The sequence below is a fragment of the Myotis yumanensis genome, unplaced genomic scaffold, assembly GCF_028538775.1.
Source record: "Myotis yumanensis isolate MYYU_CA2020_CCGP unplaced genomic scaffold, mMyoYum1.0.hap1 SCAF_1, whole genome shotgun sequence".
Classification (NCBI taxonomy): Eukaryota; Metazoa; Chordata; class Mammalia; order Chiroptera; family Vespertilionidae; genus Myotis; species Myotis yumanensis.
The window spans coordinates 146271938-146294368 of NW_027223752.1; the positions used below are offsets into that span (position 1 = coordinate 146271938).

General features: G+C 40.9%; 1 pseudogene; it reads left to right on the forward strand.

The window, feature by feature from the left end:
- Nucleotides 1-16398: 16398 nt before the first annotated feature.
- Nucleotides 16399-19942, forward strand: LOC139018922 (transcription factor BTF3 homolog 4 pseudogene; annotated as a pseudogene).
- Nucleotides 19943-22431: the final 2489 nt, after the last annotated feature.

Below are 22431 nucleotides of genomic sequence, written 5' to 3' on the forward strand. Positions count from 1 at the left end.
ACTCTCAAGACATGGTTGTACTCTGAGGGATAAACTTTGAAAAATTGCAGTTAATAAGACAGAAACTCTTTGCAATGACATATCAACGACAGTGCCAGAAAGCCCCCAAACCAGCACTCTGCAGTGAGGAACACATGATTGGAGAATGTGAGTTGAAGATGGGGAAGCAAGAATAGAAAATATAATGGAGCAGTGAGCACACACTCTGTCTACACTTCTCTAGGCCAAGGTCTTCACTAACATGAGTTGATAATCTCATACCTAAGCTGGACTTTTACTGAAGTTATGTTTTACTGAAGTTATGTTGCTGCCTATACTTGTGATAAAATAATTAGGTTTAATTATTCTCAACCAAAAATTGTTCTTATACATTTTCAAAGACTCTTCAGTTGTTATTAAGGGCAGTATCTGGAGCAGGCAAACTTGACCCAGAGGTGCAGTCACCCTCTGAGTGCTGTAATAAGAATTGCAGCACTTAGGAAGAAAATAGCTTCCAAATAGGGATAATGTTTGAAAGAACCAACTATTACACCTGTGTTAGAACAGCACACACAATACTTATTGGATTGCTAATTCTTAGCATCAGCAAGCAATATAAGCATCCCAAAATGTGCAATTCTTGTAAAACTTACTTAAGTGACTACTCCAAAGATAATCCTGACTATGCAACTCCTACCCTTTAAAACCAGTGTTTAATTCTACCTGTGCTACAGGAATATGTTACATCTAAAACAACAACAACAATAAAAGAAAACACCTGACAGGCAAAAATTTAATATTTATTCTGGGGTTATAAAGTAATTCCTTCTGAACAGATTTCCTCAAGTAAAGGAAAATAAATAATTCAAATGAGCTTTTTCTTTGCAGCCATTGAAGGGAAAGTGTTGACAAGGAATCTTCTGGAATTTGCCCAATTGTCTGTTTGCTTCCACAGGCTCACTAAAAGGAATTTCAGGGGTCACTTAGTTTATCACTTGTCTGGAAGCAAGACCCAGAGGGATTTCATTTCTCAGGGGTTTGGCAATGGCATATACACAAAAAGAGACCAAAGGGATATTTCCTGTTTTGTTTTTCTAAGATGAGTTTCCTTTCTCTACAGAATAGTATCCATTCTACTAAAACCAGAATAGTATCCATTCTACTACTTAAAAAAGTATAGTAACATTTCTGTGTCATGATTCTAAAATATATTTTTAGCTTTGTTTGTGTTGTCTTTTCCTGTAGGGCTCCCATTAAAGCATGCCAATAAGAAGAAAAACAAAATTAAATGCTGTTCTGAGAAATGAGAAATTAAAATTCTTAGAGGCATTTTTGTTGCTATGGAAGAAAAATTGGGGATGTGAGGTTACTTTCATTATTTCTCTTCAAAAAAATCACAAATAGCTTTTACGTTTTTCTCTTATTTGAAACAGTTCAGACATTTAAAAAAATAACCTTCAGTTTAGAAAAAAAGGCAATGTAAGACTTCAGTATGGCAAAGGAATCTAGAAAATGTTTGAGGGCAATTATTCCCTGGGGAGTTGAAAGAGTAGGATTAGCTCCTATATCCAGAATTACCAGTGGGTTTTTCAAGCTGCGTTTGCTTTGTATGGGCAAGACATAATTTAAGGAAGTTGAAAGTGAAATAGACAGGGCAGTGACTCCTTTCTTATGGGAAATGATTCACGTTGCATTTTTACCAGACTTGTTGAGAGCTTCTCGAATGAATAAACATTTTTTTCCGATTCTGCCTTCTCTCACTTCTTTCCTCATTCATTCATTCATTCATAGATTCTGTTGATGAGTTATCTGAACTCACTTGCTTCCCACAAAAGAAGCTGAAAAAAGTTAGGTACTTGCCCCCACCCTCTACTCAAACACAGTGAGACAGACTATGATTCGACTGGACCAATCACATGCTCTTACTGGAACTTTGAATAGGAACTAGTGACAGGCAGAAGCAGGGCAGCTCCAGTTCCAAGGGCAGTACTGCCCACAGTGGCCAGAGCTGGGAAGGAAGCAGCTGAGGAACCCACTCACATTTCCAGTCCTGCTTCTCTGACCTTGCTGGCCAGTTTTGGGAGCTACTTGGTGTGCTTCCAGCATGTTCTATATCTGCTTGTCATTCAGAGTGGGTTTTCATGGCTAAGAAAATGATCTTCACTGACATAGGCTCTTTCTGAGATTTGGACCTGGAGATCTAGACATCAACCTGAGCTCCTATCCCATAGCACAGAAGCACCCATCTATGGAGGTGACCCTTGTCACGTTGGACCTGCTCCCACTCACCCGATTTCTCTCAGGACATTGTCTTTGCCCAAGTCAAACCCGGGAGAGAGTGGTGTCATTAGAACAGCTCACAGAGAACAGAGTCAAAGAAGCATCATTTCAAGAAAAAGATTAATGTCACTCTTTCCAACCCTTTCAATATTGGTTGAATTCCTATTGGAGAGCAACAGCTCTAGAAAAGGCACCCATGTCCTGAGGTATGATGTGGGGGTTCACTTAGCCAAGCCTTGTCAAAGACAAACTTATCAGTAGCTAACAGTTACCTTTCCTGATCTCTTCCCACCCAGCCATTGAATCCATCTGTGGGGGCGAAAAGTAACAACCAGGAGCTAAGGACAGCTATTACCTGCTAAGACATTCTAAGACGGAGCCTCTGAAAATGAGAATATAATTTATCAAGCAGTGTGTGTTCAATGACTCAGAAAGATCCATATGTGCTTTTGTTTCAGCCATTCTAATGAGAATGTGTCAACTTCAGTTATATTCTTCTATTATCAGCCTCATTCCCGACTAAACCAGAATGGATGCTTTTCAGAAAGACATGCTCTTACTGCAGAGACACGCTAGCTTTGCAGGGAGGCATGCTCCTTCAAGTGGGATTTTGGGTTAGGATGGAGCCCCCTTCAGTGGTCAAGATTCAATATATCACTTCTAGAAGGAATTTGACAACATTCCAGCATTATATCCACCACTGATTTTTAGAAAGAAAAGAAAAAGGTGCGAGGCAATGTCTTGGCAAGTGAGCGATTTCTAGGGGTGTGGGATGGGCCAGAGCCAGAGGACAGTGCAGACAAGATGTCACGTTGCTTAACAGACCAAAAGACAATGACAGTCCTTCCAGTTTCCTGCTGAAATGAAGGTCAAGTCTTATGATTTGGAGATAACTGGTATCCCAGGGGGACAGAATTTTTTACAGTTACAGGAAGGTGATGTCCCACAATTAGATTGTGGAATACATGCACGTTCAGGCCAAGGATTAGGATACATGTTCCACTGCAGGAAAGTGGTCCGCACCAAATCGAGCAAAACCTTATGCTTTAGTGTAGAAAGACAAAACCCTGAGGATGAAAATTAAAATTTAGTATAAAGCAAAAAATCTTTTTTTCCCTCAACTCAATATCTCATCTGCCTTAAGGGTGAAAAACACATCAGCAACTCCATGGCCATGGGAACCAAGCAGGGCTTGCTCTTTAGCTAAATATGCTCTATGAGGGGCAGAGTCTAATGCCTTATTTATGAAGATGAATGAGCACGGGCAGGGATATACAGAAAGTGGAAGACGAAGTAACCAGTAAACGCTCCTGAGAACTTATTTCTATGTCATCATTCTTGGGATGTTGAAAACGAAGATGCTTTACCTGCTGCCTGGGGCTGAGATGTCTCATGCTGACTCCTCCAGAGGCAATGTGCAATCCAGGGACACATTTTCACAGATTTGCTTTACTTTACTCTTTGCTGGCTATCTCTATCCTTATCATCAGTCTGTTGGGAAACGTTAACTGCCAGCCCTTAGGAGGACAACATGATTGACAGCAAAAACTTTGGAACAAATAATCCTACTGATTCTTGGGTTAAAATTCCATCTGTAATTTACTTTCTTTGTTTCTTTACTTTCAATGATGTCTGTGTTTTCATTGACTGGTTCCTAGTGTTTGCTGTTTAATAACAATTTGAAAGAAGTCTTGAGATTGTTGACAGTTTTAGTAAATTACTGAAATTTTTATGCCACTCACTTTCTATGTTTCAATACTAAAAAGTTCTACTCATTGGGTACCTCCTATATACCAAGCACTATGCTAGATACTCTGCATACCTTATTGTTAATTTTTATAACAAGTCTGCTCAGTGTCCATGCTACCACTCTCATTTTAAGGATTGCCTCACGATGGCACCGAGATTAGCTACGGAATTTCTGCACACTAGCTGTTTTCTTGTTTAAAATTATATTCCGGTTGGTTTTTATTGTGTGTGTTTAGGGAGAGTCTTGCTGGCTTTGCCAGTTGATTAATGCACATTCACTTCTTCACACACATCTTCCTGCCATGTCAATAGCACCTCATTCGCTTTTGTAATTGTTTCTGATCCTTTTCAAGTTAAAGCTGCTTAACTCTCCCTTCAGCAGTGCATCAAAGTGGGCTGCTGGCAGTTGATAGGCATTATCAGAGTCTGCAGATCAGAAGATGTTTCATCAAATAGAGTGCTTTGGCTCTGAGAGCAAGTGACTGGGCATTTCTTTCCTTCATAGTGATGGAACGTTAGTAAGAACTAACTAATTTGTTATCTAAATGGATGTGTTTGACTAAAAGCCTTAAAACTATGCTAATACTACCTTGTACTGAAATTTCCAGAAACTCTAGAGGGTATTGCCTTTGAGCACACAAAAACTGTACTATTTCTAAGTGCTGGGTTAGTAAGAGTCAGAATGCATACCATATTAATTGGATTTCTTTAATATTTACCAACATGCTATCAAATAAAGAGATACATATCTAACGTGCATGAACCAAAATTTTTAAAATATGGATACAAAGTCAGCAACTTAGGAAACAATAAGATTTTAAAATAAGATTTCTCAAATGAGTATAACATTTCCCAGGACATATTCCTTGGGACACTAATCCTACAAGTTGTTCCCTGAAAAAAAGGAGTGAAATTATTTAGTGAGTCTGGGAGACAGTGATACTTCAGCTCTCACCCGGAGGGTCATATGCACATTAGCATGTTGTAGTGAATCTGTGCTCACTGTTTCTCAAATGTACTTGAGTATGGGAGATTTATTGGGTAACATCTTCTTTTTTTAAATTTTGTTTTATTGCTTAAAGTATTACAAAAAATATTACATATGTCTCCTTTTCTTTTCTCCCTTTGACCTTCCCCTGGCCGCCCCTACCCCCCAGTGTCTTGTGTCCATTGGTTATGCTTATATGCATGCATACAAGTCTTTCGGTTGATCTTTTACCCCCCACCAACCCTCCCTGGCCTTCCAGCTGTAGTTTGACAGTCTGTTCGATGTTGCTCTGCCTCTGTATCTATTTTTGTTCATCAGTTTATAATGGTCTTAATTATCCATAAATGAGTGAGATCATGCGGTATTTTTCTTTCATTGACTGGAACTCTTAGGGCATTGGAAACTAAAGAGAAAATAAACAAATGGGACTACATCAAAATAAAAAGCTTCTGCACAGTAAAAGAAACCATCAACAAAACAACAAGAAAGCCCACTGCATGGGAGAACATATTTGCCAATGTTATTACCAATAAGGGTTTAATCTCCAACATTTATAGGGAACTCATACAACTTAACAAAAGGAAGATAAACAATCCGATCAAAAAATGGGCAAAGGACCTAAATAGACACTTTTCAAAAGAGGACATTCAGAAAGCCAAGAGACATATGAAACCATTCTCAAAGTCACTAATCATCTGAGAAATGCAAATCAAAACAACAATGAGGTACCATCTCACACCTGTCAGAATGGCTATCATCAACAAATCAACAAACGACAAGTGCTGGAGAGGATGTGGAGAAAAAGGAACACTCGTGCACTGCTGGTGGGAATGCAGACTGGTGCAGCCACTATGGAAGACAGTATGGAGTTTCCTCAAAAAGTTAAAAATGGAACTCCCATTTGACCCAGTGATCCCACTTCTAGGGTAATACCTTTTAATACTCCACAGACCATCCTTTGGGAAGTGCTGGATAGTGAAAATGGAACGGACGAGACAAGTTTAAGATTTTCAAATGTGGAGTCTCTACCAGGGGGATTTTGAGAATGCCAATCCCACTGCAGGTTCAAGCCTCTGAAAGAAAATTTTGGATTTCTCAGCAGGGACAAACTTGTCTGAATATGCAGGTGGTCAGCCCGAGACCACCTTCCAACAGCCTGGCATATAGTTTGACTCATGCTCTGCTTGCTCCCCCCCCCCACAGGGCACTTTCTGCAGTTGGAGTGGGGTTCCTGTGACCACCGACCTTCCCAACCAAATGCAAGAGAGGAAAAGAGCCCTTTGAAAACAGGATAATCCCCCTTTATTTATTTTATAAGACATTTAGTGCATCAGAGTTTTGTTGTTTTTTTTTTCAAAAGAATGTCACATATGTACTATTTTAATGGAAAAATACTACTTTTTTTAGTATCCTATCAGTATTAAGGTTTTAAGATTTCTATGTGCTGATTTCTTCAGATCTGTTGAACAAGAAAGAAATTGACATATTCACAACCTTTGGCATTATATTCCGATGTGAATATTGCCTTTCAGGTCCTATATGCTTTCCTACGCGCTATTGTTATGTATTAGTAGGAACTATTCCAATGAGGCCATGGCCCTTTAATGCCGGCCACGCCTGCTCCAAGAAAGGGGCCAGCGTCAGTTTCCATTTGCACTTTCGCTTACATAACAAGCTTCCAATCGGAAAAGGTGACAGGGCAGAGTGTAGGACGGCTCTACTGCCGATAGGTCCACACTTGAATTTTAACAGAGATTGCATGTCTTCCAGCTGTCCTTAAGGGATGAAACCCATCAGGGTTTCACAGGTTTGAATTCTTGCCCGCAGCCTTGAGCCAGTTTCCTCACAGCCCTTTGCCCAGCCTTCGGTCCTACCAGCAGGCTTGTGACATGCTACGTCTGAAGGGGTCTTTCTAATCTGGGCGATGATACTGTCCCTTGTTAAGATATTTTCTGAAAGGATATCCATGGGCCTCTTAAAATCCCATTCAGGCTAATGTGCTTGGAAATGAAGTCGCTTGTCAGAGAACAACTGACAAAAGAAAGAAAAATCTCGATTAAATTTTGGGTCTAAAAAAAGGTGCTTTTAATCACTTCTTAAAATAGCAGCACTCAGTTTCATCACTGAGCCCACAATAATGTGCAAGCCTGAAGTTTGGTCAGCCTGGTTTCAAAGACAAGCTTATAAAATCTATGTACGCAGCCTAAAGCAAAACAAATCAAATGCGCGCGCGCGCGTGTGCACACACACACACACACACACACACACACACCAATTAACTAAAGAAAAGTCTTTCTTCATATGTCTATTCCTATAATTCCTACTATTATTGAGGAATAATATCAGCTTTCTTTCCAGTAAAATATTCTAAGTATTTTGTAACATTTAGAGAATTTTGCAGCCCAGAGACAGTCATGGCTGTGGTATCATGTGTGTGTCTTCAAGTGATCAGTCTTAGGAGATAGGCATTAAATACCTCTATCCCTGAGGACTGTCAAGTGTGACCCAAGCCTGGGGCTACTGCTGCTGTCAGTTCTACATGCTCTGGTTGATCAATGACCTCAAGAGCACCCAGCCTAAGGGAGAGACTAGAAATCGGCTGAAGTTAAGATTACTGGAACTTGGGATTACCATATATGTATATCCTATCTAATAATAGACAAACATGGTAATTAACCATACCTCCACTATGCTTCCCTTGGGCTAATCAGAGTGATATGCAAATTAACTGCCAACCAAGATGGTGGCTGGCAGCCACACAGCTGAAGAGAACATGAGGCTTGGTTGCCCTGGCAATGGAGGAAGCCAAGGTTCTCCACCTGCCGCAGCCCAGCTCTGAGCTCCGGATGCAACAATGTTGCAATTATAGAAGCTAAATAAATCCCAGGTACCGGCTTTTAGCTGGCTGGCCTTGGAGCTGGAGCCGAAACAAAGTTTCAATTACAGAAGGTAAATAAATCCCAGAATAAAAAAGATAAAAGAAAAAAAGAGAGACTGGGAGCTTCAGTTGCAGGCTTGGCCAGCCTGAAAACAGCCCTCAGCCCCTCATCCAGGCTGGCCAGGCACCCCAGTGGGAACCCCCACCCTGAAGGGGGTGAGGGCAGCCTGAAAACAGCCCTCAGCCCCTCATCCAGGCTGGCCAGGCACCCCAGTGGGGACCCCCACCCTGAAGTGTGTGCGGGCAGTCCTGAAAACAGCCATCAGCTCCTCACCCATGCTGGCCAGGCACCCAAGCGGGACCCCCACCCTGATCCGGGACACCATTCAGGGCAAACCAGCCAGCCCCCACCTGTGCACCAGGCCTTTATCCTATATAGTAAAAGGGTAATATGCAAACTGACCCTAACAGCAGAACGACTGGGAATGACTGGTCACTATGACACACACTGACCACCAGGGGGTAGATGCTCAATGCAGGAGCTGCCCCCTGGTGGTCAGTGAGCTCCCACATGGAAGAGCTCTGCTCCTCCACAAGTCAGGCTGATGGCTTCCAGTACAGCAGTGGTGGTGGGAGCCTCTCCTGCCTCCTCAGCAGCACTAAGGATGTCCGACTGCAGCTTAGGTCTGCTCTCCGCTGGTAAGTGGACACCCTCCGATGGCTGCCGGGCTGCCAGAGGGATGTCTGATTGCCAGCTTAGGCCCAATCCCCTGGGGAGAAGGCCTCAGCCAGCAGATGATCATCCCCGGGGGGGTCCCAGACTGTGAGAGGGCACAGGCAGGGCTGAGGGACCTTTCAGCACCACCCCCACTGAGTGCACAAATTTTTGTGCACCGGGCCTCTAGTACACTAATAAAAGTGTAATATGCTAATTAAACTGAACATCTTCCGGACATCCTTCCGGACAAAGCCATGGTGGCAGGGGCCTAGGCAGAGGCATTTGGGGCAATCAGGCCAGCAGGGAGGAGCAGTTAGGGGGCGGTCAGGCTGGCAGGGGAGGGCAGTTAGGGGGTGATCAGGTGGCATTGGAGGGCAGTTAAGGGCAATCAGGCCAGCAGGCAGAGGTGGTTAGGGGTGATCAGACAGGCAGGCAGGAGAGTGGTTAGGAGCCAGAGGTCCCAGATTGTGAGAGGGATGTCCAACTGCCGGTTTAGGCCTGATCACTCCAGCAGTTGGACAGCCCCCAAGGGGTCTCAGATTGGAAAGAGTGTAGGCCAGGCTGAAGGACCCACCCCCCCCCCCCCCGCATGAATTTTGTGCACCAGGCCTCTAGTGTATATATATATCAGTGACCTCAAGAGCATATATATATATATATATATATATAGAGAGAGAGAGAGAGAGAGAGAGAGAGAGAGAGAGAGAGAGAGAGAAAGAACAGAACATCAAAGAAACTTCTTGCAAGTTGGATTACCTCAGAACAGACTCTGAGATGAAGAATAGTTTACAAAATGCTTCCTAGTGCACCTGGTGAGGGGAGGAGATGGCAGCAGGACTGGGCAGATGGAGAAGTTGGGCTGAGCTGACATCAAACAGAGTCCAACCCCATGGAAGCAGGAATGGCCCTTCAATGTTGTGCCAGTGGAGCAAGGGGGTTGCCCCCTGATACCTCGGTTCTGGCCAATCATTGGATGGTCTTCCCTGAAGGGTGAAGGGGCTCTTCAGCTGAGGCAGTTCCGGGAGGGGCCTGACAGTGTGGGGTTTCTGTCAGCAGAACACCCAGTACCTGGGCAATGTCCTTCATCTTAGAGGGAGATCAGGATGTTCCCTAGAAAACTCTCAGGTGTTTTTTTCCCCAACAGAGTGGTAACTCAATTAATTAGCCTAGAGAACAAAGCTCTATCAGGACAGAATGTTTTGTTTTTAAATAATCTATGAACTCGGGAGAAACACTGAGGGCTGGCACCCAGTAGCTACAGTGGTGTTTTCTACAAGTTGGGGACAAGCTCTGTCATAACCACAACCTCTGCTTGCCTGGAGGGTGGGAAAGCACTGTTTTGGTTGTGACGAGTTTGGTAAGTGATGTCCCACCCTGGCCTAAGCGTTCTTTCTCTGCTGCCCTGCCACCCAACGCCTCCATCACCATGACACTCTCTCTTCTCATCCTGGTACTTCACCTTCTCTCTTTGCCTCAGAGATCTCTTAAAGAAAATATTGGGGGGGGCATATTTAATATTATTTTATTTGTAATAATATTTTGTGTATAAATAACCCTTTGATATTCTCTATATTATCTTTCACCCTTGGTAATGAAATTCTGACAACAAAGAATGCTATTGAACTTTTTCTTTTGTTTCTCTGAAAGACAGCATATGTAGGATTTAAGTGCAAACGAGTAGACAAGCCAGAGTTTGAACCTAGCTCCACCATTTATCTGCTATGTTCACTGGACAAGTTGTTAACTCTCCTGCCTCAGTTTCTTCATCTTTAAAAGACATAACAGCACTTTTTCACAGGTTGTTATGAGAATTAAATGAGTTAATATGTGTGAAGTGTTCAGGACAGTCCCTAGAAGATAGTACACACTATATGCTTCAGGAATGCTATTTGTTTCTTTATCTGGAAAAAGCGGGGGGGGGGGGGGGGCTGGGAGTAGGAGAAAAAAGCCTAATATTGTTAAGCACTATGTGCCAGAAACTGCTGAGGCATTGAGATTGCTTTATCTAGTCCTCATGATAGCCTACATGCAGACATCCCCTATTACAGATGAAGAAATTAAAATTTTCAGTTTAAACTGCCCACCATCATGGAACTGTTGAGTGGTGAGCTGAGATTCAAACCCCAAATGGCCTGGCATTAATGAAGTTATGTTTGTTCCATTTTTGCTTGTTTCCTCTCACCCTATCCCCACTCTTTTTTTCATCTTACCTCCTCAAAGTTGTTTTCCATTTTCCAGTGAACGAAACTTGCTGTTCTCAGAAGTGATACAACCCAGAATTTCTAGCTTCCATGAGAATTCCCTCTGAAACTGTTAGTTTCATCTTGTTTCTGCTCTAACATAAAACAAAGAGTAATGGCATGAAAAATATGACTTGACAACATCATTTATATTATCATTTTTCTCATATTATAAACTTCATCCCTAAAATAATATATTTTATGGCAAAAATTAGCTTACTTTTTTGTATCATTAACTGCAAAAATTACCCTTTAGGGTTTATTTGTGTTCAAATAAGTCACAGGCAAATATTTTTACAAAGAAGAAAACCCCAAACTGAGAGGATTAGTTCACAACAAGTCAAATTTTGATGCTAAAGTAGTTTGATCTGAAATTACCATTGACTACAAATTGCCATCTGTGCATATTTGTTACAAATGTCAAGCGTAATTAATTCGACGGGCCCACTATTTGATAACCTCTGTTCGCAGGATTTGCAGAATACATAGCGGTATGTTAATTTTCAAATTAAACCTGCCAAGTGGTTGTTGGCTTTGTGAAAGTAGCTGCTTCCTTCTGAGCAAACTTTGAAAGGCCCACACGGGGAAAAGAAATGATCATTGATTAATGACCTACTCTATGCCTTGCTCTATGCTGAGCACTTTTACCTACGTTATCTTAGTTCGGTCTCCATACATTCCTGTGAGGGGGCAGTTATTAACTCTTTCAGTGATAAAAAGCCCCAGAAATTTTTGTTTCAGACCCTGGGAGATATGAGAACGCTTACTTTAGCCCTTGATGTGTGAGACTCATCATTAACACATCTGCCAACCTGATCTTCCCGTATGTGTTCTGGGGGGAAAATAGAGGACGAATAGAAAGAAGGGAATCACTTTACCACCCATAGTTGCACAATCATGTGGTTAAAACCCTTAGAACCCCCCAAGGGGCTTGTGTCCTTGCTTGAGGGCTAGAGGGGAGAAGCAGGTAGATTGATCAGATTTGATGAGGGCGGGCTGCCATCTTGGGTAGAGCAACAAGGAGTGGCAGAGGCAAGAGAGACAGGGGGACTAATACTTGTGCACAATGTCAGGAACAAAACATTGACAGAGGAAGGAAAAACGTGAGTTAAGTCATAATATTGAAAGACAACCTTGACCCTGAAACTCTGTACCTTCTCCCCCAAACTTCCATCTAAAACACTGCCTCCTTTCTCTCGCTTTCTACCAGTTCCATCATTAGTGCTGTCTGCTGGAGCCCCTACCCAAGCCTACAGGGTCACCTACGTGTGCAGGGCCGGAGAAGGTCTCCTCGAGGGCAGCAGACCTTAGACAGAGAGGAGGTGCCAGTCCCGGAGCATCATGGGAATAAAACACATTTCTGACATCTCAGCTTGAAATGGAATTTATTCCCTATAGTACCATATATTTATTTTTGTGTGCACGTGTGTGTGTGTGTGTGTGTGTGTGTGTGTGTGTGTAAACTGGCCTAAGGACTTAACAACTCTGAAAACAATTTTTATAAGAAAATGTTTTTCTAATTTTCAAACAATTTCTTTTTAAATATATTTTTTTAGGCCCCAGTCACTGAACCACCATGGAGGACACAGCAAAGCAACCTCCCCCTTGTGCTCCTCTAGCTTCCAGATACCGCCTCCCCTGGCCTTCTCGCGCCCACCACTGTTTCCACCGCTGAAAAGGAATCCTATAGTATGTCTGCTAGCCAGCTCTCCAGAACCTCCACCCTTTGCTGATGCAAATAAGGGTGATGATCTGCTTCCTGTGGGCCTCAGGACGATATCCATTAATAATCCAACAGAGAAATGGCAGGAAGGTCCTTACTGCTGTCCAAGGGATCTCTGATAATTACAATAAAAAGAAACTAGTGGAGGTGTTTAAAGAGAAATTTGCCTGCAATAGTACTGTAATTGAGCATCCGAAATATGAAGAAGTAATTCAGATGCAGGTGATCAGTGCAAGAACGCATGCCGTTTCCTGGCAGAGACGGGACTGGCTAAGGACAACTAGTGAAGGTTCGTGGGTTTAAGTGCTTTTGGCTCACTGAAGCTTAAGAGAGGGTTTCCTCGCAATGAATAGGATTTCCCTTCTGTCCCTTGTCAGTTTAAAAACCTCACAGCTTGTATCATGTAACCATTGGGTTCTGTTTTTACCTTTGGACTAGTTTAACTCCTTTAAGCAATAAACTAGAAAGAGCCAAAATAAATTTTGTTAAAAATTTTACAAGAAAGGGATAACTTACAGTTGAGGAGATATGGGAAGGACAATCAAAAGAATCTAAGAAATTTCCCAAAATAGGAATATAACAATTGACAAATGAGATTAGGTATGGCTCACAAAAGAAGATACTAAAATGGACCAAATTGGGGGTGGGGGGGGAGATTGATTTACTTTGAAACAATTAAGTAACTTATAAAATAAGTTAATGCTCAAATGTACTACATTGTTTATTAGCTTTTATGGCAGATAACATGCCTTTACCATGAGGTAAAATACACATCAAACATATGAATCTATTTTCTTTAAAACTTTATGCATTCATACTAGACATATGTATATGTGTACCACAATGTTTTTCTGAAATGAATTTACACTGTGTTAAATATTGTGTCAAAGTTCTTAAGTTAATAAAAAATCAAGCCTCCTACTTTTTATAGTCTTGCAATATCTCACTGGACTTGAACTTTTGTACTTTCCAGTATTGTCTAAACCTATGCCCAGTGAGGGTTTTCTTCTATATTTTTATCTCTGGATGTCTGTATTTTATTGGATCTTTAATTTATGTATATCATAAACTAAAAGAAAAATCCTTGCTTACTTCTAGGCGAGGTATGGTAGCTGAGGAAATGCTTGTTTCTTTAATATTTTTCTACTTAGCTGACTCTACTTTAGCAGTCTGAGCTATTGCAGCTATTATGAACTGAACAATGGAGGAAGGGCAATTATTCCAAAGCTGCATTAAACGGCCGCTCAGCTTGCACAGATATCTCTATTCAAAAGCAACTACAATGCAACATGCATTTTCTGAGGAATGAGAGAGGCAGGCCAATAAGCACTATTGAACAGCATCATTTTGAAGTCTAGTGTCAGGTATTGAGAATCTTGAATCAATCAGTACTATCATCTTAGAGTTCTTTGCCAGTTGCAATCTTTACTGTGTAAGAAATGCAGATTGATGGTTAGGAACTCTAAAAAAGACTTTTTGTTCATAAAATCTTCTATACAAGAGGCATTATCTCATATGTCCCGTGTGCTCAATTTAGATGGATTCTACCAAAATTAGCCTTAAAATTGGCTTGAACCATAAGCATGAGGGAAAATATGGCAAGATTAAAATCCAAGTGGAACATATCAATCGAGGGACTGAAAAATTGGGTAATAAAACTCAATTTAAAAAGAGCAAGTGAGTAACATAAACTATTAATATGACCTCTGTGTGTCCAGGGGTGAAGCCACTACAGCAAACCTGATACCTAAATACTCCCAGGCTGTTTGACTGACTCTTCACCTTAATAAATATGATGACTGAGAGATGTTTGTCTTCAGAACCTCCCTACTTTATGTGACCCTCACCCTCTCATTGCTCACCTCAGCGTCTTACTTTAGTTTCTTGAGTGTTTAGGATTCCTCCCCTTCTTACACCCCACCTGGCCATTGTCCCACATCATCAATCTTTCTTGCCTCATGCTCCCCAAAGTATATCTGACATGCATTCAAGACACTCTTGAAGAAAATCTGTTGTGCCAAATATCAAGACTTAATGTGAAACTATATCAATCATGACTGTGTGGTACTGCTGCAGATAAACAGACCCATGGAAAAGAGTAGAGATACCAAAATGGACTCATGCATATGTTGACATGATTTATGACAAAGGGGGTAATGCAGAACAGTTGAGGAAATGAATGACCATCTTCTCATTAAATGATGCTGCAATAACTGGGCATCTAAGTGGAAAAGGAATGAAATTGGACCCCTGCCTTACACCACACACAAAGATCAATTCAAAGTGTGTTATGAATTTAAATGTGAAAAGAAAAAATTTAAATTGTTTATATGATTATAAATTTCTTTATGGCATTGAACAGGATTTTAAAACATGACATAAAAAGAAAAGATTGCAATGATATTAAAATGAAGTAATTAAACTCATGATAAGAGTGTGAAAATACAAGGCACAGAATGAGATGATATTTACAACACATACTCAACAAAGAATTTGCATTCACAAGTCAATTAGGAAAAGACAGATAACCCAATTAAAAAATGTGTAAAAGACTTGAATGAGCACTTCACAAAAAGGAAATCTAAACAACTAATAAGAATATGCCACTGTGCTCCACAATCTAGAAGTACAAGCCAAAATAATATTGAGATCCCAGTACACACAGCGGAGTGGTAAAATTAACAACTTGAAAATAACAAGTGTTGACTGGGATGTAGAGTAATGACATGTCCCATACATTGTTGACAGGAGTAGAAATTAGTACAAATGCTTTGAGAAACAGTTCACATTTTATAATAAAATTGGAGCTACACATACCTTATCATACAGCAGTCGCACTCCTGGGTATATCCCAAGAGAAATGCAAGCAGTTGTGTATGAGGAAACATGTGTAAGAATGTTCTATGTATAATTTTGATAATAGTAATCTTAAATTGTAAATAAACCAAACATCCAACAGTAAAATGGCCATAAACATTAAGTGGATGAATAAATTGTGGTGCATTCATTAGCATATTGAAATTCTTTCAGTGAAAAAGGAGGAACTAGAGCTCTTTTTTTTTTGAAGAATCTAACAAACACAATATTGATCAAAAGAAGCAAGGCACATAAGTATGCATGCAGTATATTCTAATTGATATAATACTGAAAAATAGGAGAAACCATACTTCCTAATTGATAAAACTTTAAAGAAAAGCTAGAACTAGGATGGGATCAGGATAGGAATCATGGCTATGGCTACTTTTATGGAGAGAAAGAGGGTTTCAACTAGTAAGGAAGACAGTGGGGAATCTGAGGAGTGACCAATATTCCATTTTATATCTTGGATATTGGTTATGAGCATATTTTCTACATAATCACATATTACATTATATATTTGAGTGTTTTTGCATTCTCCTATATGTGTGTCATATGTCAGAATTAAAAAAATACATATGTTGTTGGTATCATTTAAGATTCCAAAATAAAGCAGAGTTATTTATCCAGCCTTTGTACTTTGAACATGAAGCCAATGTCACGTTGACACAGTGTTCAGCCTTCATGTGTCATCGACAAGCCATATTTACTATTTAATAATAAGATAATATGTAAAAGGAGTACGTACTATGTCCCAGGCAATGTGCTCAAGATCCAGCCCACATTAGCTCATTTAATCCTCACAACAACCCTGTGAGGCGATCATTTTGCAAGTGAGTGTGATGCATGTGCAGCAGGTAAGTACTTGTGTAAAGTCTTGCTCAGATTGAAGAAATAGCCCAGGTGACCTCCAAACCAGGTCAGGTTGACTGTCCAGATGGCATGCCGAGCTGCTGTCCTGTTTTACGCCTTCGTTAATCATTAGACATGGTCACCAACTGCAAAATCCTAAATACCCACAGGACAGCTTTTATCCATCCTACAGACCTCTCTGTGCTGAGCTCCATGTTAGGCTTTGTGGATACAAAAAGGAAAACAACACCAGTCCTGCCCTCAGTGAGCTCTGGGTTTAGGAAAGGAGGCGGGTAAGTAAACAAATAAACAAAATTAGTAGTTTATGGGTGCTCCAAAGTGAATTGAGAACAAACACGGCTGAAAGAAGAAAATGAAAAAATTAAGGAAGAGAAGCTGTTCTAACCACAGTCTTTGAACCAACCAACCTACTCTTCTTTATTACCTATTCCTTTACTCCTCTCTACATTAGAGCTAACTCAATCCTATCACTCACTTTTTCCTAACTGACTCCAAGTTTTTCCATTCTTTATCTGAGACTCTGTGATTTTCTTGGGTTTCCCTTCTCCCTATTCTTCCACCCCTCTCCCTAGCTCTCACCACCATTCCTCTCTTCCTGTTTTCCTCTTCTCTGCCTCCTACTCCTCTTCACCTGATTTTAGCTTCCTAAATCATAATTTTCCTTTAAGTCTGGACCAAATGCACCATTCTCTGTGATAGCCCCACTGGAAGTGAGCACTTCCTCTCTGATATTTCTCATGTTTTATTTATGCCTTTTTTGCAGTGTATATGTTTGATCTTGTATTATAATTATTGATGTGCATGTTTTGTCAACCCTGCAAGAGTGCAAACTCCCTCAGCCCAGGGACCATGATCAATTTTCCTTTGTGAGCCGAAACCGGTTTGGCTCAGTGGATAGAGCGTCGGCCTGCGGACTGAAAGGTCCCAGGTTTGATTCTGGTCAAGGGCATGTACCTGGGTTGCGGGCACATCCCCAGTGGGAGATGTGCAGGAGGCAGCTGATCGATGTTTCTCTCTCATCGATGTTTCTAGCTCTCTATCTCTCTCCCTTCCTCTCTGTAAAAAAATCAATAAAATATATTTAAAAAAAATTTTTCCTTTGTGATTGTCCACAGTTTTGCTGGATAGGAATGGACACATAACCAGGGCTAAGAGATATTTGGCAGCAACCTGACCAAGTTTTTGGAGGTTGGATGCATCTTTTGGGGCAAAGTTATTATGAATCATACAGTAACTTACATATTTGAACATCTCAAGACACTTTTAGTTGGAAAAAATGTAATTGACAAAGAGAGATGCTATCAATAGGCTGAAGAATACTAAATTATTTATGAAAATAGTTTCTCCTTTTGTAAGAAAAATCATTTATGAATAAACAGAGTTAGGTTTTCACATGTACAGAATATGAAAAGGATAGCTAATCACCCATTGATCTATTCTACATGCTCATGAATTCTACCATCAGCAGCAATAATTATGGATGTTAGAACATAGTAGATATAACATACCATTTGCTACCTTATATTTTCAATTGTTTCATTTTTGCTTAATGATACTGAATAAAATCATTAAATTTATTTCAATATGTTAGTTTGGAAATTTCTTCCTTTTTTTGTTTCTTAGTGAATTTCTTGCCACTTTTAAATACAACCTTTTCTGTGTTTTGCTCTATAGGAAAAAATTTTCAGCTACCAGACCTATAGGGTAGGTAGAAAATTTGATGAAAATCTGTGAAAGTTTGGTTATTTTTAGAGCTCTCTCCTCAAATGTTTTACTGTTTTTTTTTTTAAATGTTTAATGTTAAATGATTCTCAGGAAACTCCACAGAATAACTACCTAGAAGTTCGATTAAAATACTCAAGTTAACCATCTCAGAAGTGTGTATCCAAGAGAGTAAATCACAGAAAAGACATAATTTTTAGTGTAGATCAACTGGATTCTAGCCTCAATCCAAATGCCTCCTTTCCTTGACAGTGTTTGGGGGCAGCTGGACATTCCCCTCTGACCATTCCCGTTTCCTTCCCAGGCTCCTAGCTCTGATCTTCCCTTCCCCACCCTCTTGACTTATATGGTTGTTGTCCTTGTGACAGCATAGACCAAAACTCGTCACTATTTCTAGACTGGCCCTTACTGGAGATATATTTGGGGTACTTCATTAGTGAGGTTTAAATGTAAGGAAGTACAAGGAGAAAAGAAGACAGAGTCAGTAGCCCTAGCTCCAGGCCTGGCTGCAAGCAGGAACATTTTCAAGACGCACTATCACTCCAGCCGCTGATCCAAATGTTTTGATCATCCAATAGTGAAAATAATTTTAGCATGCTTCCCTCAACATATGTATTTTTTTAAAGGTACACAAAGAATAACAACGAAGAAGCAATGAGATAAAGAAATGTAAATAGACATTCCACTAATTTCTTCTAAAGCCACAAAGGATTATATTGCAAGCCCCAATCTTGGACATCCTGGTGTGGGTGCTCCATGGTTAGGCTGTCTCAGCCGCAATCTTCCTCTTTTCTGCTCCTGCAGCTAAGAGCTAAGCTCTCCGTGTTATGGATTCTTTCGACTGTGTTCTCTGTGTGTGCCTCTCCGTTTTCTTTGCCTCCTATGGTGCTGAGGCCTTCTGCGAGTGTCACATACAACCCCCCGTAAGAGGATGTCAATCACGATTCTGTGTGGCACTCTCTTCTCCACAGAGTTTTCCCGCCGGATCCCGGAGAACTGCTGAGCAGGCTGGAAAGCTGTGTGGAGCTGGGTGTTGGCCCCAGTTCAGCCACCGATAGCCAGGGAAGCAGCACTGCATTTAGAAAGTGTGCATTGGTGTGCAGGGAGCCATGCGTGTGACAGTCAGTGACGGGGACCATGAGTGGCTCAGTACATGGGTGGTGATGCTCCTCTCCTCATGATCATTCTTTTTTGGGGTCGCTTCTTGGGTTCTGATTTAATCCTTCCAGATCCCAATTCTTTCTTCCTTGTGTGGTCTTCCACTTTAAAAACACCCCTAACCCTTCAATTGCAGAACCAAAATGTATGTAGTAAGCCCACAGTAGGGAGACCCCACTCCTTTTGTCTTCTTATAGCTTCTGTAAAGAAACATTCATTTGATCCTCAGCTGCTCTGCCCAAGACCCACTCAGTGCCAACCCTAGTCCCCCACCAGGCCCCATTCCCTCCCCAACAAGGTGAAAGGAACTATCAGGAACCAAGAGAAACACTAAACTGCAGGCCCAAGTGCGCCCTGGTGGGAAAGGAACTGGCCGCAGAAAGAAGAAGGCTGTTCACAGAACAGCGATAGCAGATGATAAAAGCTCCAGTTCTGAAAGAAGCTAGGGGCAACAATACCTCTGGTATTGAAGAGGTAAATACGTTCACAAACCAAGGAGCAGCGATCCACTTTAGCAGCCCTAAAGTTCAGGCATCTCTGGCAGCAAACACTTGCATGGTTACTGGCAGTGCTGAGACACAGCGGGGGACAGAGGCGCTACCCAGCAGGCCAACCAGCATGGGGCATTCGGTCTGCCTGCTTTACAGAGACTGGCTAAAGCTGGGTCCAAACAATCTGTGGATGGCAAAGTACCACTGTTACCAGAGGGGATGATGATGATCAAGTTCCAGATCTTGTGGAGAATTTTGATGAGACTTCCAAGAACGAAGCAAACTGAGCTGAGTCAATTTCTGAAGAAAATAACCTTGAAAAAGTTACTGGGGGCTGCTATTTTATATTATGAATGCCTGTTCAAAATTTGTTATGGATCTCATAAAATCTATACCTCTAATAAACTTAAGCCCAAGCCCGTTGGACACTGCAGCTATTTTCAGTTTTTTGTTTGTTTGTTTTTTGCTTAGAAACAAGTCATTCTTTGTAGCTAATTAAGCTGAAGAAGCCTGGGAATAAAGTTTGTAAGGAAGGTTTTTAAAAAAAAGCACATTCATTTAAGCCACTCTTTGTTTTGTGTGTATGTGTGTGTTTTGTTTTTTTTTTTAAAAAAAAGACCCTCTCTCAAGTAAGGTAATAGTTTTCAGGACAATCTGGCTCATTCCAGGGTGAGTGTTCTTTGTGCCCTGAACCCGTCCCCAGAGGTGTAAAGGTGACCCTTTGCCCACCTCCATCAGCTTAGACAGTTTGAGATCTAGAAGCAACTGATAGAAATCATTTTTCTGGCTCCTCTTCCTTCCCGGAGCCTATGGACATTTGTCCAAACGGCATCCATGGGAGCGAGCACAAAATGCCTTCACGTACATCATGTTCTGGAGGCCAAGACGCCGAGGCTGCCTCTGGGCCTCAGTCCGCCTGTGAAGCAGCGTTCAGGGGCGGCTAAGAGGAATGGCTCTGCAGCCGGACTGCCTGGGTCCATAACCCAAGCTCGGCCACGTGTCCATAGTGCGATGTGAGCAAATGCTTAATCTCTCGGTGCCTTATCTATAAAATGGCAAGCATATAGCACTTGCTTCATAGGGTTATTGTGAGGGTTAGTTGAATTAATATATAAATGCGTATTATAGTTAGCATTCAGAAAGTCCAGGCTTTTATTATCTAAAAGGAGCAATATGCTTTTTAGACTTGTGGGACTGCTTATGCTTCCTGCTTAAACACGAGAAGATGAACAAAGTGGACAGATGGGTTTCATTGCCTGCGAAGCACAGGAACAGTAAGCCTGTCCACTCCCCTCTCCTCAGTGCCCAGCCTCATCCCTGGTACAACATAGACATTCAATAAATACTAGTTATTGGTTTAGAAAGTGCTAGAAAATAGTTATATAAAAGTGAATATTCTTTAAAAATTTTAATAACTTTTTGCTGAAAGAAAATGCAGTGATGCTTACAGTCTCTGGGAATATGCAATAATGATCATTTCTGTTTACTGAATACCTCTCACCCCTTCCCTACCCCCACCCCACTGGATGTCTTACATAATCCTCATAAAATCCTCAGTGGCAGATATTCATCACATTTTGCAGATAGGAAATGGAGCTTTATGGAGTTTGTGACCTTCATGGAAGTCACAGGGCTTTAGGTGCCAGAAAGGGGATTTGAACCAGGGCTACATGGATGGAAGTCTGTAGCTCTCTTTTCCCAGAGGTGAGCACAGCTCAGAGGGAGCGCCTCTGTCTAGTAGCTCAAGCATCCAGAGCCCTGAGAGGGAAGTCACTCTGGGATGCAGAGTCCTCAGGCTTCCGAGATGGTCACTTAAACTGCCCGTTGTCGTTCAGTTTCTACATTTGTCATCAGAAACTGCCATTTATTTGAGTAGAATTAAGAGGCAGAAAAATTGTCTTATAAATTCAAGTGATTGATGAACTTCTCACCATAGGCTTTACTTGTTTGATATTTCTTGTTTTTTAAAAAATGGAGAATCTTGCTAGTATATTATGCAAGAAAGATTAGGGACTCAAAGATATATATACTGGAAAGCCGGGGGGAAATTGCAGAGTGTGGAATGAGGGCAGTTATAATTTCAAGCTTTTGTTATCATCTACAAAATAAGTTAATGCCTTTTTTACATTCTAAACCAAAGGGGAATTTACAGAAAGTATTATTTAATTGTTAAGGTGTTGTTGTTTTTTTAAAATAATGAAGATAAATGCTAAAAGTAACTAAGTAATTAACCTCTTTTAAATATTTTACCATACTACTATGCTGCTAACATGACTTATATTCAGCCTGTGCCCTGATTTGGGTATATCATATTTCTACAGTTTATTTGATAGATCACCAATCAAAATTATATGGTGACTATTCCTGATTATAATAATTTTTCCTAGACTGCAAAGAGAATGACAATTTTAAAAATAAATGTTTTTGTTCTGAATGAATTCTCTCTGAAATATTCTGTTGCTAAGATGAGTAATTTGTTGAGATAGTTGTGATATCAGGGGTGACAACTACAAGTAATGGAATGAAATAAAGTGGTGGAAAATGTGGGATGATTATGAAGGAAATATAAGGTTTTTACTTTTAGACTGTGTGAAAGTCTTCTTAGGGAATGAGAAAAGTCCTGGGTTTTTATGTCATTTATTCAGCAGGAGACATTCCAGAGCTTTCCAAACTCCCTGCAGGAACATTATCCAGCACACTTCCATTGTTACCGCTTAGATCCGAGCAGGTGAGGCTTCAGTGTCTGTGAGTAAACACTGTATTTTAATTCCACCAC